This window comes from Pogoniulus pusillus, chromosome 36, assembly GCF_015220805.1.
Source record: "Pogoniulus pusillus isolate bPogPus1 chromosome 36, bPogPus1.pri, whole genome shotgun sequence".
Taxonomy (NCBI): domain Eukaryota; kingdom Metazoa; phylum Chordata; class Aves; order Piciformes; family Lybiidae; genus Pogoniulus; species Pogoniulus pusillus.
Genome location: NC_087299.1, coordinates 8,914,331 through 8,927,793, shown reverse-complemented (window position 1 = coordinate 8,927,793; position 13,463 = coordinate 8,914,331). Strand labels below are relative to the sequence as shown.

General features: G+C 50.4%; 1 long non-coding RNA gene across 1 annotated transcript in view; it reads right to left on the bottom strand.

Moving 5' to 3' along the window:
- Positions 1-2,008, bottom strand: part of LOC135190428 (uncharacterized) — a 30,423-nt gene extending 28,415 nt beyond the window's left edge. The window contains exon 1 of the long non-coding RNA XR_010308509.1: positions 1,884-2,008. This is a non-coding gene — a long non-coding RNA (uncharacterized LOC135190428). The remainder of the gene's footprint in view (positions 1-1,883) is intronic.
- Positions 2,009-13,463: the final 11,455 nt, after the last annotated feature.

The window sequence follows — 13,463 nt, the reverse complement described above, 5'->3', positions numbered from 1 at the left end:
GGGAGCCTCTTTGTCCCTCTTAGACCCATCTACAACAGGCCAACAGGCCACGTTCATACAGAGAGGCAGCTCAAAGGCCTAAATCCAGGCTAGAACAAAGTGGTAAAAACTGTGAAAATGACCCTCTCTGTAACCAACACAATTCATCACTGCACCTCTGGGTCACCCATGGGCTTCTGAGGGGCATCCACATTTTGTGTCTGCTACTATGAGGTCTTCATTCATGGCTCGTGTTCTGTGCCTGCCTCTCTAACTGTCTGGAGCCAATGCCATATCTCAGCATCACATCTTCAATCACAAATCCACTCCCTGGTCCATGCCTCAGGCATTTTGCTCCTTTGTGCCATGACTCATGATTTCACACACAGAATGGTGGGTGTCAGCCAGAGCAACCCAAAAGCATTCCATGGAGAGGAAGTTGCACTGCAATTGCATTTCCTCTGCTGGGCTTTTTCTCCTTAATGTTTTGCAGAACAGTGAGTGGCCTGGGAATTCTTGGTGCTGTGCACTGAGGGGAAGGTTCTTACTCAGAAGTCTTCAAAATCTGATGCTATATGGTTTGGATTATGACCCAAAGATCTCTAAAGATTGAATTTGAGGCAAGATTGAGCAGGTAATATTTCCAAAGGCAGGGGGAGCAGTTCAATGCTGCCCTTATACTGAAAGGCTCTGCCAGAGCTCCTGCTAAATGCAAGGATCTCTGTCAAAATTGATTTCTTCTGCATGGGCCTAACAAGCAGACAGTGAGAGAGAAAAAGCAGAATAGGGGAAGCACTTGAAACATGAAAGCAACAGGACTGGTGTGATGCTCAGATGCAGATCTGAAGGCCTCTCCTCCTGTGTGAGCAGCACTTACAACTCTTCTCTAACAGAAAGAAATAGTCCCACAGTTCAGTGAATAAACCTTCCCAAGACTGACTGGGAGAGGGATATCACAGAGAAGAGGGGATGTTATTTCTGTAATCAGAACTTGCAAAGCCACCAGGCAGGAAGGACTGCAGTCAGAGTGGAAAGGCAAGAACAGAATCAACCTGAGCAGAGTAAAGCACCAAGGGACATCAGCCCAGGGCAGGGTAAAACTGAGACACTGAAGTGTGCCCAGGAAAATCTTTTAGCCTCTCCACACCTCAGTTTCCCCAGCTGTGAAAGAGAGATGACTCCACTCCTCTCCTCTCTCCTCCACAGGAGCACTGCGAGAGGAGGCTCATTAATGTTTGCCAAGCTGCTTAGAAATCTTCTGACGGAAGTTGCTGCACAGCATGAGCACAAAGTTGTTGTTTTTAGGGTTTGGGGTTTTTGTTGTTGGGTTTTTTTTCAGCACTAAAGAGATGAGCAATTGAAAGAGTAACCAATGTAGTTCACTGCCTCTTTAGAAATGCCTGGTGAAATCCTAGCCAGCAAGGGAAAAGGGTTTGCAAGGCTGTTGAGAAGCATGCTGATGCCAAGTGCAGTGAGAGAGTTCTGGCACAAGGAGGGTGAAAGCATCCAGCGCTTCTCACACTTGCCTGGTAGGGAAAAAAATCAAACAAAAGAAAGAGGAAAAGTGAGAAGAAAAAAAAATTCAAATAAAGGAAAAGTTAGAAAAAGAAGAGAGTGAAAGAAAGAGGGAGGCAACAGCAACCCAGTGTAGCTGGAATAACTCTGCTCACTGTAGCCTGTCCAATAACAGCCCTGGCGGATCATAAAACAGCCTCTCACATCTATGTGGTTTTTGCTGCTAGGAGACAGGGTACAAAACACACAACTTCACTCTGGGCTCTATAAAACCTTATATTCCCCCTCAGACCCAGAGTTCAGCTGAAGAATTTGCATCACCTAATTAGACCCGAGCCAAGTTTAAAACATAAACCAAGTACAACAGAAAAAGTGAGAAGTCTCTTTACCTTCTTTGTCCCTTCTCTGTGCGATTTCTGTGACCTCCTCCCAGGAGAGCTTCCATGCAAAAGCTTTGCTGGCAGGTCCTGGCTGCTAAGGGCATGTGAAGGCTCAAGTCCCTTCCTTCTGCTGGTGCCCAGAGGCAGGTGTACCTTGTTCTCCTACTCCGTGGCCACAATTGCTAACAGATAGATCCTGAGAAGCGCAAGGAGCCCTCAGCTGCCGCTGGCACTTCCAGGGCTGTTTTTCTGCACAGAACAGCCAATCTTCTACGTTAAAGACAGTGTGAGGATTTTCTCCTCTTTTAATTTTCCTTCTTTTTATAACTTTATGCTCTTTTTTTTCAGTCCTATATCAGGACAAACCGTGCTGGGGTACAGGTGCTGAGGCTGGCGTTGTCTGTAGCTGTAACAGAGACCCTCACGACTTGTGTGAGGAGCTTCACTGCAGCGAACGTCCTTTGGTTAATGCCCGAGCCCTGATACTCCACATTGACCACACAACTTTATCTGCACAGCCCCTTGCAAACTCAGCCCAGGGCCGCCCACCACTGCAGGCCGTTGTGCATCCAAAGCGCCGTGGCAATACCTGCGGCAAGGGTGCGGCCTGGCTGCCCTCTGCTCTCTCGTCCCCACTGCCCTGGGGAAGGGAGGCCCTGGGGAAGGGAGGCCGTGGGCAGCTGCTCCGAGCAGTGGCCTGGCAGCTGTGCAGTGTGAGAGCAGGGAGGAGCACCCGGGAGGAGGCTGATGATTCACCTGAACTGCATCCAGGCATTACAGCCCGCAGAGGCCATGGGCATGTCTCCCCTGCCCTCACACAGTGCAGCCTGCAGGGCTCTGCGGCAGAGCCAGAGCATTGCTCTCCGACGACCTCACACTTACTGTTCCCCTCGGAGGGGCCGCGGCCTGGCGGCTGAAGGCACATCCCTTCCCTCAGCTGTTTCCTCTCCCTTGCCGTGCACAGGGAGGGGAGGGCAGGGCTTTGCTCACCCTCCGTGCACTGCCTCAGCCTGGCTGGCCAGCGGCTGCGGGCCAGCTCCCGGCCCCTGCGCAGGCCACGGCAGCCAGCATCCATCCAAGCCACGGAGAGCACACGGCACGGGAGAGGAGCAGCAGTGGCAGGGGCCTGGGCACAGTCCCTCTGGCCCCTCCAAAGGCTGGAACAATGCCATGCTGATGTGACAGTGGCATCTGGTCAAGGAAGGCTTAGCAGAGGTACAATGCAGCCTGTACACCACCCACACCCCCCTGCATGCCCTGATGAATCACAGAATCACAGAATTAACCAGGTTGGAAGAGAGCTCCAAGCTCAGCCAGCCCAACCTAGCACCCAGCCCTGCCTAACCAACCAGACCATGGCACTAAGTGCCCCAGCCAGGCTTGGCTGCAACACCTCCAGGCACAGAGACTCCACCACCTCCCTGGGCAGCCCATTCCAATGCCAATCACTCTCTCTGACAACAACTTCCTCCTAACACCCAGCCTGAACCTGCCCTGGCACAGCTTGAGGCTGTGTCCCCTTCTTCTGTTGCTGGCTGCCTGGCAGCAGAGCCCAACCCCACCTGGCTACAGCCTCCCTGCAGGGAGCTGCAGACAGCAATGAGGTCTGCCCTGAGCCTCCTCTGCTGCAGGCTGCACACCCCCAGCTCCCTCAGCCTCTCCTCACAGGGCTGTGCTCCAGGCCCCTCCCCAGCCTTGCTGCCCTGCTCTGGACACCTTCCAGCACCTCAGCATCTCTCTGCAATGGAGGAGCCCAGAACTGGACACAGCACTCAGTGTCATCTGCAGACCTACTGATGCTGCACTCAGTCTCCTGGTCCAGATCATCAGTACAAATATTGAACAGGACTGGGCCTGGTGCTGATCCCTGGGGGACACCACCAGTGACAGCTGCCAACTGTGAAGTCTCAAAGCAGGGACAGGACATCTGCTCCTTGCTCTGCGGGGCTCTGCAGGGCACATCAGCACCATGTGGCTAGAGGCAGACTCGTGGGTGTCAGAAGGAGGAACACAGCATAAGGACCCTCCTCAGAACCTGCCAGGCCAGCATGAAGGCCTGAGGCCTGTCCTTGGCCTGCTTCTCCCTTCGACCCACACTTCCCATTTTCATCCTTTCAGCAGAGGGGCTCTGAGCAGGGGACAGGCTGTAGGGATGGGTTCAGATGCTGTTTTGATGACAGAGGCTGCAAGCAGCGTTGGCTCCTGGTGGGTGGATCATGGCTATGGCTTCCGGAGCAAGCAGCCAGTAGAGCAGCAACAGATCCCCGGCAGGGAGGGCTGCATCCGCCACGGCCTGCGCTCCAGAGGATGCAGCTGTATCCTCCCCCAGCTCACACTTGCCTTCTCCTTCAGCAGAGCTCAAGCAAGTGCTGCACCCCCTCTCCTTGCAGCCCCAACAACCGACCTGCTAAGTGTGCCTGCCCCGCAGAGTGCTCAGGGGGGTCAGAGGCAATGAACCGCATCCGCCCTCGCGTGGGCCTTGGGCTGCTGCAGGAGCAGGCAGCAGGCTCAGGAGAAGGGTTGCTGTAGCCTGGCCTCTGCAACTGGAGCAGTCCTCCCTCACAGGCTTCCAGCACCACAGGCACACCGGCAGGGACCCAGCCTAGAGGCACTGGTGCCAAGGAGAGCTGATGGACACCGCATGCGTCACTGTGCTGCGCGAAAGGAGGAAGTCATCCCAGGGAGGGAGAGCAGAAAGAAAACAAAGACCCTCAGGATCACATGCTCAGAGGATGAGAGGGAAAGAGGTCAGTTCCTGACAAGCAGCCCAAAACAAACCCATTGTTCTGAGTGAGACTCTGTCACCCCTCTTTCACCAGGTGCTACCTGGAAAATCCATCTGCCCACTCCCCCTCCCTCCGCCGTTCCTCTGCCCTGGCTGCCAGCTCAAGGGGGAAATTCGGGAGACAGCTGTAATGGCACCAGCTTCCTGGCCAGCCTCGCCTCACCTTCCTAAAGGAAAGGCAGCAGATCTGATCCGGTGCCTGAAGGAGGAAGCATGCCCTGGACTGAACTGGAGAACTCTGCACCAGGCAGCCCTGAGACAGACTCTCTTTGTGGCAGAAGTGCCACATCCCATGGTAGGACACTGTATTTCATTACTGCTGTGTTTTTTCCTGACCTATAAATATGTGCTCTGTGGCTTCACCTGCCAGGCACTGCCCTGTAGGAATACACTCCAGGCTTAGAAACCAGACCATCTCAGAGAAATGCTGCTGTCTTTCTGACCTCCATATGTTTTCCACTACTTGCTGTCACCTTCTAGGAAGGCTAAAAACCACAGACAGCTTCCTCGAAGAGGTGAAAAAAAACACGCAGGCCTTCTAGACCTTTCTCTGCATGTGAGAGTCCAAAGCTCTTCCCTGCCACAGCTCCAGTGAAAGATGCCCCTTCTGGGTCCTGTCACAGTCTGTAAGGCGTTTCAGCATAAAGCTCCAGTCCTGATTTTGCATCCTGATAAAGATGTGTTCCAGAGAATTGATGCTAACCCACAGCTGTCTGTCCTGCCCATTCCTGCCCTTGCATCACAGCAGGCTCCATGGGCACACATGGAGTGTACAAGCCTTCAGCACAGAATGGCTGTCCTAAAAAATGACCACAATGCCAAAGGAAGGACCCTGCAGAGGCCAGTGGTGCATAGGAAAAGAAAATATTATGCTCCCCAAAATGCTGTCATGGGAAAGAAGCACAGAGAAGACAAGTCCTTGTCGTGGTTGATTTGTGGTTGCTTTGGCTCCCAGCCAGCTTTGGAATCCCCCAAGCTTTTGGAGGACCTGTGGAAATGAAATGCTGAGGAAGCCGTCTGTCCAAGTCGACTACAGACAAAGTGCAGGTTTGATAAACAAGCTATGTGTACACTATCAAAAGTCACTTTCTGCTGGGTTTTGGCCTTGTGTCTGCTGCTGCTGCCCAGAATGGTTGGTTGGGAGCAGGAATTTGGGGATTTCTTAAAAATTGGAGTATTGGAAAAACACTGAAATGTTGACATTTCCCACAAAATGAGAGCTCTGAGTTTCTTCTTGGTCAGGAACCATTAAACTGCAGCACAGCGTCTCTTCTGAACTGGTTTCCATGGTCAATACAATTGGATGTGTGACTCTTCCAGTGTCACACACAGGCAATATGGAAATGTTAACCCCTTGTGGCCCTGCAGTACCTAACTGCCCCTTCTTTTGTTAAGACAAAAGCAACACAGCAAAAGAGTTTTGGATTCTGTGGTTTTCCTTCTGTTTTTTAACCTTTTTTTTTCTTCTTTTTTTTTTTTTTTTCCTTTAGAGCTGCCTTCCCAAAGCAGAAGAGATCCTACAGGAAGGATGGAAAGGGACTTTTCCTAAGGGTGTCTAACAACAGGACAAGGGGGAATGGTTTTAGATGGAGGGAAAGGTTTAGATTGGATCTTAGGAAGAAGTTCTTCAATATGAGAGTGGTGATACTCTGGAATAGGTTGATCAGGGAGGCTGTGGATACCTCCTCCCTGGGGGTGTTCACAGCCAGGCTGGATGAAGCCTTGGGCAAACAAATCGAGTTGAGAGGTTTTCCTGCCCATAGTGGGGAAGCTGCAGTAGATGATCTCTAAGGCCCCTTTCAAGCTAAGACATTCTGTGACTCATAATCTCCCTTCAGGGACTCTAGCTCTGAACTGCTGGTAACCACAGACAAATCTAACTCAGGTGTTCCTTACAGAGGTCACCTATGTGAGTGTTTAAATAGGAGTAGGTGCTAAACCCCAAACTTTACATGTTCCTGAGCTGAGGCCAAAGGCAGGCGAACACTGAGATCACTGAATCAAGCCTTGCTCCTGGCAGCAACAGGATTTAGCAGGAGCCCATACCTCATTGCAGATGTCATTACACTTGTAAGGCAAGACCTTGGTTTTCTAATCTCTAGGCACTGCTGTGTGCCCTTCAGCCCTGGTCGATATGAGTGTGCTGGGCCTTGACTGTAGCCTTGCTCATCTGCCTTTTATAAGCTACAACTGGTATTTCAGATTGGGAAGGAATGTGTTGAGCACACAAGTATCTTGTCTGCTCCAGAGCACAGCAGTTTCCAAGCGGATGCCACTCTGGCTCCTAGCCCTGTCTTCCAGAGTCAAGCAATAAATTCCATTCCTTCCACACAGCTTAGCAAAGGCCACATGAGTCATCACTGGGTGTAAGGACAGCGATAGATGCTCCTTCAGAAGGGTTTCTCCTTGACTATTCCTTCTTCAAGAGGCCTTTTAGGAAGAGATAATCAGGTCCCTGGAAAGAAGTGCTGCTTGGAGCCTTAACAGCCTGCAAGATGCTTTCTGCTGTGAAAAGCTGAGAAGACCCTGAGTTGATTGGGAATAATCTGATGAGGCAGGCATTATAAAAATGTGGTTCTTTTTATTTTCCCCAAAAGCCCTGCCCCAAACTATCTGCAGAACTAGTCCAGTTGTATTTGCAGGTTCTAGCTCTATTTTGTTTGTTTTCTTTCTGTATTTAGTTGTATTTGCAGGTTCTAATTCGGTCAGGAATTTTCACAAGGATGCTTATGGGCAACTTTGGTATTAGAAAAGTCAGACACCAGAAAAGGCTAAGCCATGAAATAGCTTTACTCTACTTAGAAACCAGAGGCAGAGCAGAGCCCTAGGCAGAAGCCAGGAGAGCATGGGATTTACTCATGAGGGCAGAGTAGGAGTTTGGAGAAGATCTCTGGATCTCCTTTGTGCAGCCTCTGGAAACAGCAAGTTATAATCCAGTTGTGGAACCATGTGGCATAAATCCAATGGGAATGGAACCCACCAAAGCCAAAGTGTCTGCAGACACAGCTCTCAGGAGGCAGAGCTCATGGAGCGGCACTGCCTTGGCAGCACAGACACAGCTGCACTGCTGCCGTGTTCCTGCATGCAGCGGCAGCTTAGAGCACAGGCAGGGTGGGTCTGGCCTGGGACTAGGGAGCAGGAAGCCAGGCTGTGCTGGGCCGAGGAGAAGCCAGCTCCGGGTGCTGCAGAGAAGTCTCTCCAGTGGATCAAAATGCCCCCAGTGCACCTGCGTCCACTTTCTGGTGGCTCTATTGAAAGTCTTTCCTAGCCAGCATGTTCAGTGCCCATATACAGCAGGCATGAAGCACCCAGCCCATCACCATCCCAGATCCCAGCGTGGGCTTTCCCACCAGCGAGTACCTGTGTGGGAGCAGCAGGAAAAGGCCTTTTGTCTTTCCTCCTCCAAGCCTGCACTGGGAGGGGAAAGCAGTTTCATGCCTCTGTCTTCCCCCACTCAAACCTCCCCTGACAGAGGAGGGGAAGGGAGTTTGGAATGCTCCACAACTGACCCTTCCCCAGAAATTGCCCTGCTGCTCTGGGATAGTTGCAGTCAGGGTGCTCTTTTCACAGGCTGAGTATGGCTTGGAGGGGAGGGTAGCTGCATGGCTGCACTTGGCTGGCTGCTTCTGCCCTGGTCAGTAAATCTTGGGTGCAAACAGCAAGGCAATTCTCAGGGGACATAGCCTTCACTCTCTCAAAAAGGTTTATTCTGTTTATTCTTTCACTTAGTGCTAAAAGATTCAGTGAAACTTGTAAGAGGAGATGCTGGTGACAGGCAGGAAGGGATTTATTTGTGCTAGAATAGAAAATTCAGAGGCTTTGGGGCTGCAACTGAGCAATTATTTTTATCACCTGTGTAACAACTGCCTGACCATTGCAAGTATCTGGAATGTAAGGGATTGTTTTAAACACCTCTGGCTCATGAATCTCTTGATAATGATGAGAAAGGTGTGGAGCTATTAAAAATTCCCAGCTAACCATGGCTTTTATGGCAATTTCATTTTCCTTCCTTTCCACTGATACCCACACGGAGTAAAGGTAGTTGCTTAGCACACAGAGCCTGCACCAGGAGGTGCCACAGACAGTACCGAAACGAAACAGAAACAGGCGCAGTTTTCATTCCCATGCTCTTACAAATGGAGGCAAAGCTTTCCTGTTTGGACAGATGGAAAGGGAATCAGTACCCTGTGCCTCTCACCACAGCCTCAGATCGTGGCAGGGGATTAATGCATCTCTGCAGCTAAGCCAGTAGGTATGCACTGCAGCTGCTGTAACGAGACCCTCCTGATGCAGCAGCAGTGATCAAGATTGATGAGACAGATGAAAAATATAAGCAGTGGGCAGGATCCCTTCAGCCATAAGACAGTGGTTGAGAGCAACTTAAGAGCTGAGATTTCCTTCTCTGTGGAACCTTGGGTGGTCACTACTAAGCTATAATTTGTAGAAAGCAGAGCCAAAAAGAGTCCAAGTGCCTTGGATGAAGGGACTTAGACACCACTTCTCACCCACAGTCTCATGTGTATCTCCCCCACTTGAAACAAAGAACATAAATCAGCTGTTGCCAAGCAGCCAGAGAATATAGTTTTAAACGTTGAACAGCTGAGAATGAACACGTCCACGTGTTTGGGAAAGACATGTCACACTCCCATAGGTCTGCTTGCCAGGAATCTGGGCTTGCTATATGGAACTTAAAGGATTGCACCTTGAGTTTCCCATGATCAGGACTGTTTCTTTTCCTTTGTTCTTTTTAAGTACTGTGCAGGCAGCACTTCAGTGGGAGCTGTCACTGCCTGACTCTTCTAAGATATTTATGGGGCACGTTCTGTGGTCTTAGCTTAGGTCAGCTCTACATCTTTGCTCCAGGCAGCCTCTTTGTTGAGTGCTAGCACTAAACTCTCACATTAGATGTCCTAAGAACATGGGGGTTTTGGGAAGCTAGCTATGATCCATTCCCACTAGTGCAAGAGCCATTGTTGCACCAAAGCCCTTCCTGTAGGAATAAAACACAGTTTAAGACCTGTATAGTGCAAGTCAGAAGAGGCACAAAACCATTTCCAGTGTTCCTCTGTCAACCCAGGAGATGTACCCTGGAATTGTGAGCTACATCCCCTGGTTTCTTCTTTGGAAACTGTTCACATTTCCGAGACACTGAGCACACCCTGGCATGGCCTCTGCCAGCTTCAGTCCCTTCCAAGAGATGGCAAAGGAGATGAGAACTGTGCTGTGCCTGTCTTCACACAGCCAGCCTCTCCTGCAGGTCTCTGTCTGCAGGACAAGAGAAGGAAGGAAGAAAAAACCAAACCCAAAGCCTCAGAACTATTTTTATTTACGATCAAGTCCATGGGCCATTCTTTGTCTAGACAGCTGGTATTAGTATCTGAAGCTGTCCTGGAATCTGAAATACCATTTATTTACAGGGGAAATAAAAGGCCTGGATTAAACAGTTCATAAAAATAATCTGGGAATTGACACAGAGCCCAAGGAGACCAAAGGTAACAAGAGCTCGAGCAGGCATCTTTGTTTGTCTTGGCTGTAGAAATGTTTTCTTAGAAAACAAAACAAAAACTTCCCCCTTCTAGCCACCCTCCAAAAACAATTTGGCTTCACAAGAGTGTTTCCTTTTGCTTCCTCTCCTCCCACCTTTGTTTGGCTGCTTTAAACATCTCCCTATCCACATCCCCAGCAAGGAATTTTCCAAACAAGCTGGTTAGTCAGTTGAAAAGTGGGACTGAAGAGGGGCAACTCTCACCCTTCCAAGAAAATCCTTGGAACTGGAGTTGCTGTATTTTCATCAGGGACTCCAAATGTCACAGACACAGCAAAATGGCCTGTTGACACTGACATCTAACAACAGCTTTGGTTTTGCAGCAGAGACAAAAAAGGGAAAAAACCCAAAAGGCAGGGCAGGGAGGTGGATAGCAGGAGTCCTTCATCTGCCCTTTTGCTGCCAGGGAGGCTCTGCCAGGCAGTGAGCGGTGCCTGCTGCACTTGGAATGGCTGTGGTGCAGACCACCTGTTTGGCCTGCACACCACACTCATTTTTCACTGCCAGTTGACAGATTTTAGGAGCTTTCCAGACAGAGCTAAGCAGGAAGAGAGCAAAACAAACTTCTGGGCTCCATCTGCTCCCTTCCTTTGGATGAGCAGTGCACCATGCATATAAAAAGAGTTTGATGGAATCACCCTCTAATTTTACACAGCAGCTGCCAAATTTTAAAGACAGGCTATGCCAAGGTATGAGACCTCCCTCTTTTAGAAGCCACTGGCTCCTTGCTGAGGCAGAAAGTTCAGATTAAAGCAAAGCATCAGACTCAATGCATGACCACTTGGCTAATGCAGTGCTGCAGCGCTCAAACACAGGCGGACTTCAGTCAATATAGCAGCAGCTGCAGAAGAACATCAGGCTGGACACAGACTGCCTTTGTGCAGCATCAGCAGGGACAAGAGCTGGGCTGAGGGTGATGGACACCGCTGAGCAGTTTGAAAGTATCTGGATTCAGAGGGTCTGTGAGGGGAGAAGCAACCCTGGGTTCTGTGCTCCTCAAGTTAGGAGTGCTAACACCTTCTGTTTTACTTTGCTGGTGACCAAAGTGTCCTTCCCCCATGCAGCCCTTGAACACGAATGAAGAGCATGAGCCACACCAATTACAGATGGGAGCATAGAACCCAAAGAAGGGTAGGTCAGGAATGCCCCCTCCCTGGAGGAGGTCAAGGCCAGGTTGAGTGAGGCCTTGAGCAGCCTGCTCTAGTGGAAAGTGTCCCTACCTATAGCATGGGGGTGGGACTGGATGTCCTTTAAGATCCCTTCCAACCTAAACCATCCTGTGAATCTATGAAGAAATCTGCCATTTTAACCCAATGCAGGCAGCAGAGAGGGAAACAAAAGGTCAATGCTGGATTAGCACAGGAGCTTAAATCAAGACACAGCAAAACTACCACTCTGCTCAGGTGCTAGGTTCTTGAAAACACACAATGAATCAGCCTTTCCTGCTCCTTGGGACGGCCTGGAAAGAGAGGGACATGTGGGGAGGGCACCCAGAGCATGCATTTAATTTCCAGCTGTGGTAAGAGCTCATGTGCACTCTTGTGCAAATTGCTTCTGCTGCCTGTGTTCTAAAATTCAACCTGGGCTGCAGCAAGAGCAGTGTGGCCAGCAGGCCAAGGGAGGGGATTCTGCCCCTTTGATCTGTTCTCATGAGACCCTACCTGGAGTACTGTGTGCAGCTCTGGAGTCCCCAGCACAAGAAGGACATGGAACTGTTGGAGCCAGTCCAGAGGAAGCCACAAAGATGTTCAGACAGCTGCAAAAGCTCTGCTATGAGGACAGGCTGAGGGAGTTGGGGCTCTGCAGCCTGGAGAGGAGAAGGCTTTGAGGAGTCAGTATCTGAAGGGGGCTACAGGAAGGCTGGAAAGGGACTATTGACAAGGTCTGGTAATAACAGGATGAGAAATGTGTTTAAACTGGCAGAGGGGAGATTGAAATTGAATGTTAGGAAGAAGTTCTTTCCAGTTGGGGTGGTGAGACATTGGCACAAGTTGCCCAGGGAGGTTGTGGCTGCTCCCTCCCTGGAGGTGTTCAAGGCCAGGCTGGATGAGGCCCTCAGCAACCTGGTCTAGTGGGAGTTGTTCCTGCCTATGGTGGAGGTTAGAAGTGGGTGAGCTCTGAGGTCCCTTCCAGCCTAAGCCATTCTGTGATTTTGCTGCTATGTGGGGTAGGAAGCTGTTCCTTCTTTGCTTTGCTCCGAGGCAGATACCACCGCTCATAGCACAAAGAACAACTATCCCTGCACTGCATCTTACAGAACAAAGGTCTGCTCCCTTTCTTCTTGCCTGGGCTTTGGGGTGTCTGCCACAACACCACGAGGGCAACTTTTGGTGGAAAACAGCCAAGTTTTGGCTACTGTTGCATGGTCCTGACCCAAGATAGGCAGAGTTGTCCTAGCGTGGAGTCAGTGCTAATGAGCTCAGAGTCTGAGCAGACAAACGCCGCAGCAGAGAGGAGGATGTTTTCTTTCCGCTGGCCAGAGCACAACTCTGCTGGCAGGCGCAGGCAGGACAGTCTGTCCACTTTGGCAAGCCCCTGCACGCCTGGACGTACACAAGTGTGTTTTTACATGCAACCAGGCTTGATTACACAATCTGCCTCCAAGAGAATTTGGCACAAAAGATACCTGGGAGGCTTCAGAAACAGAGCAGGCTGCAGCATGCTGCTTCTCTCACTGTTTCTAGCAGCTGACCACTGGGAAAAGCACCAAAGACGACCACCCTGATTTGCTCAAGTACCCGGCCTGCCATTTTGGAGATGCAGCAAGGTTGCAGCTTCAGCCTCAGCTGCATCTTGTGCCTTCTGACCCTTATCAAACAGCTAAGCTGCTGGGTCCACCATTCGGACACTGAACCAGCCCCTAGGCTAAATCTTTTCCTCCTCTTTGTTTTCCAGAGAACGTTTCTGAGTATTTGCCAAGTGTATCTGCTGAGAGATTAACACGTCAAAGGCTTTTCCTGACCAACAGCCTTCATGCACCTTGGCTTCTTCCAAAGCTTGATCTTCTCTTTGAGTCTTCATCCTTTCCTGAAAACGCTGTTTAACACCCATCTGGGGAGATGACATTTGATGCTGCTGCCTGTTTCTCCTACGGTCCACGTTAAGCTTCCTGGAAAATGCCTCATAGCTTGTCTTGGGATTCTGACGCTTGTTTAGGTTGCAAGTTCCCTACATTGCATACATGACTATGCCAGTACCATACTGTTCTTTTACTTGCATTTGCTGCTTGCAGGCACGTGTGCATGCCTTGTGCTTGCTG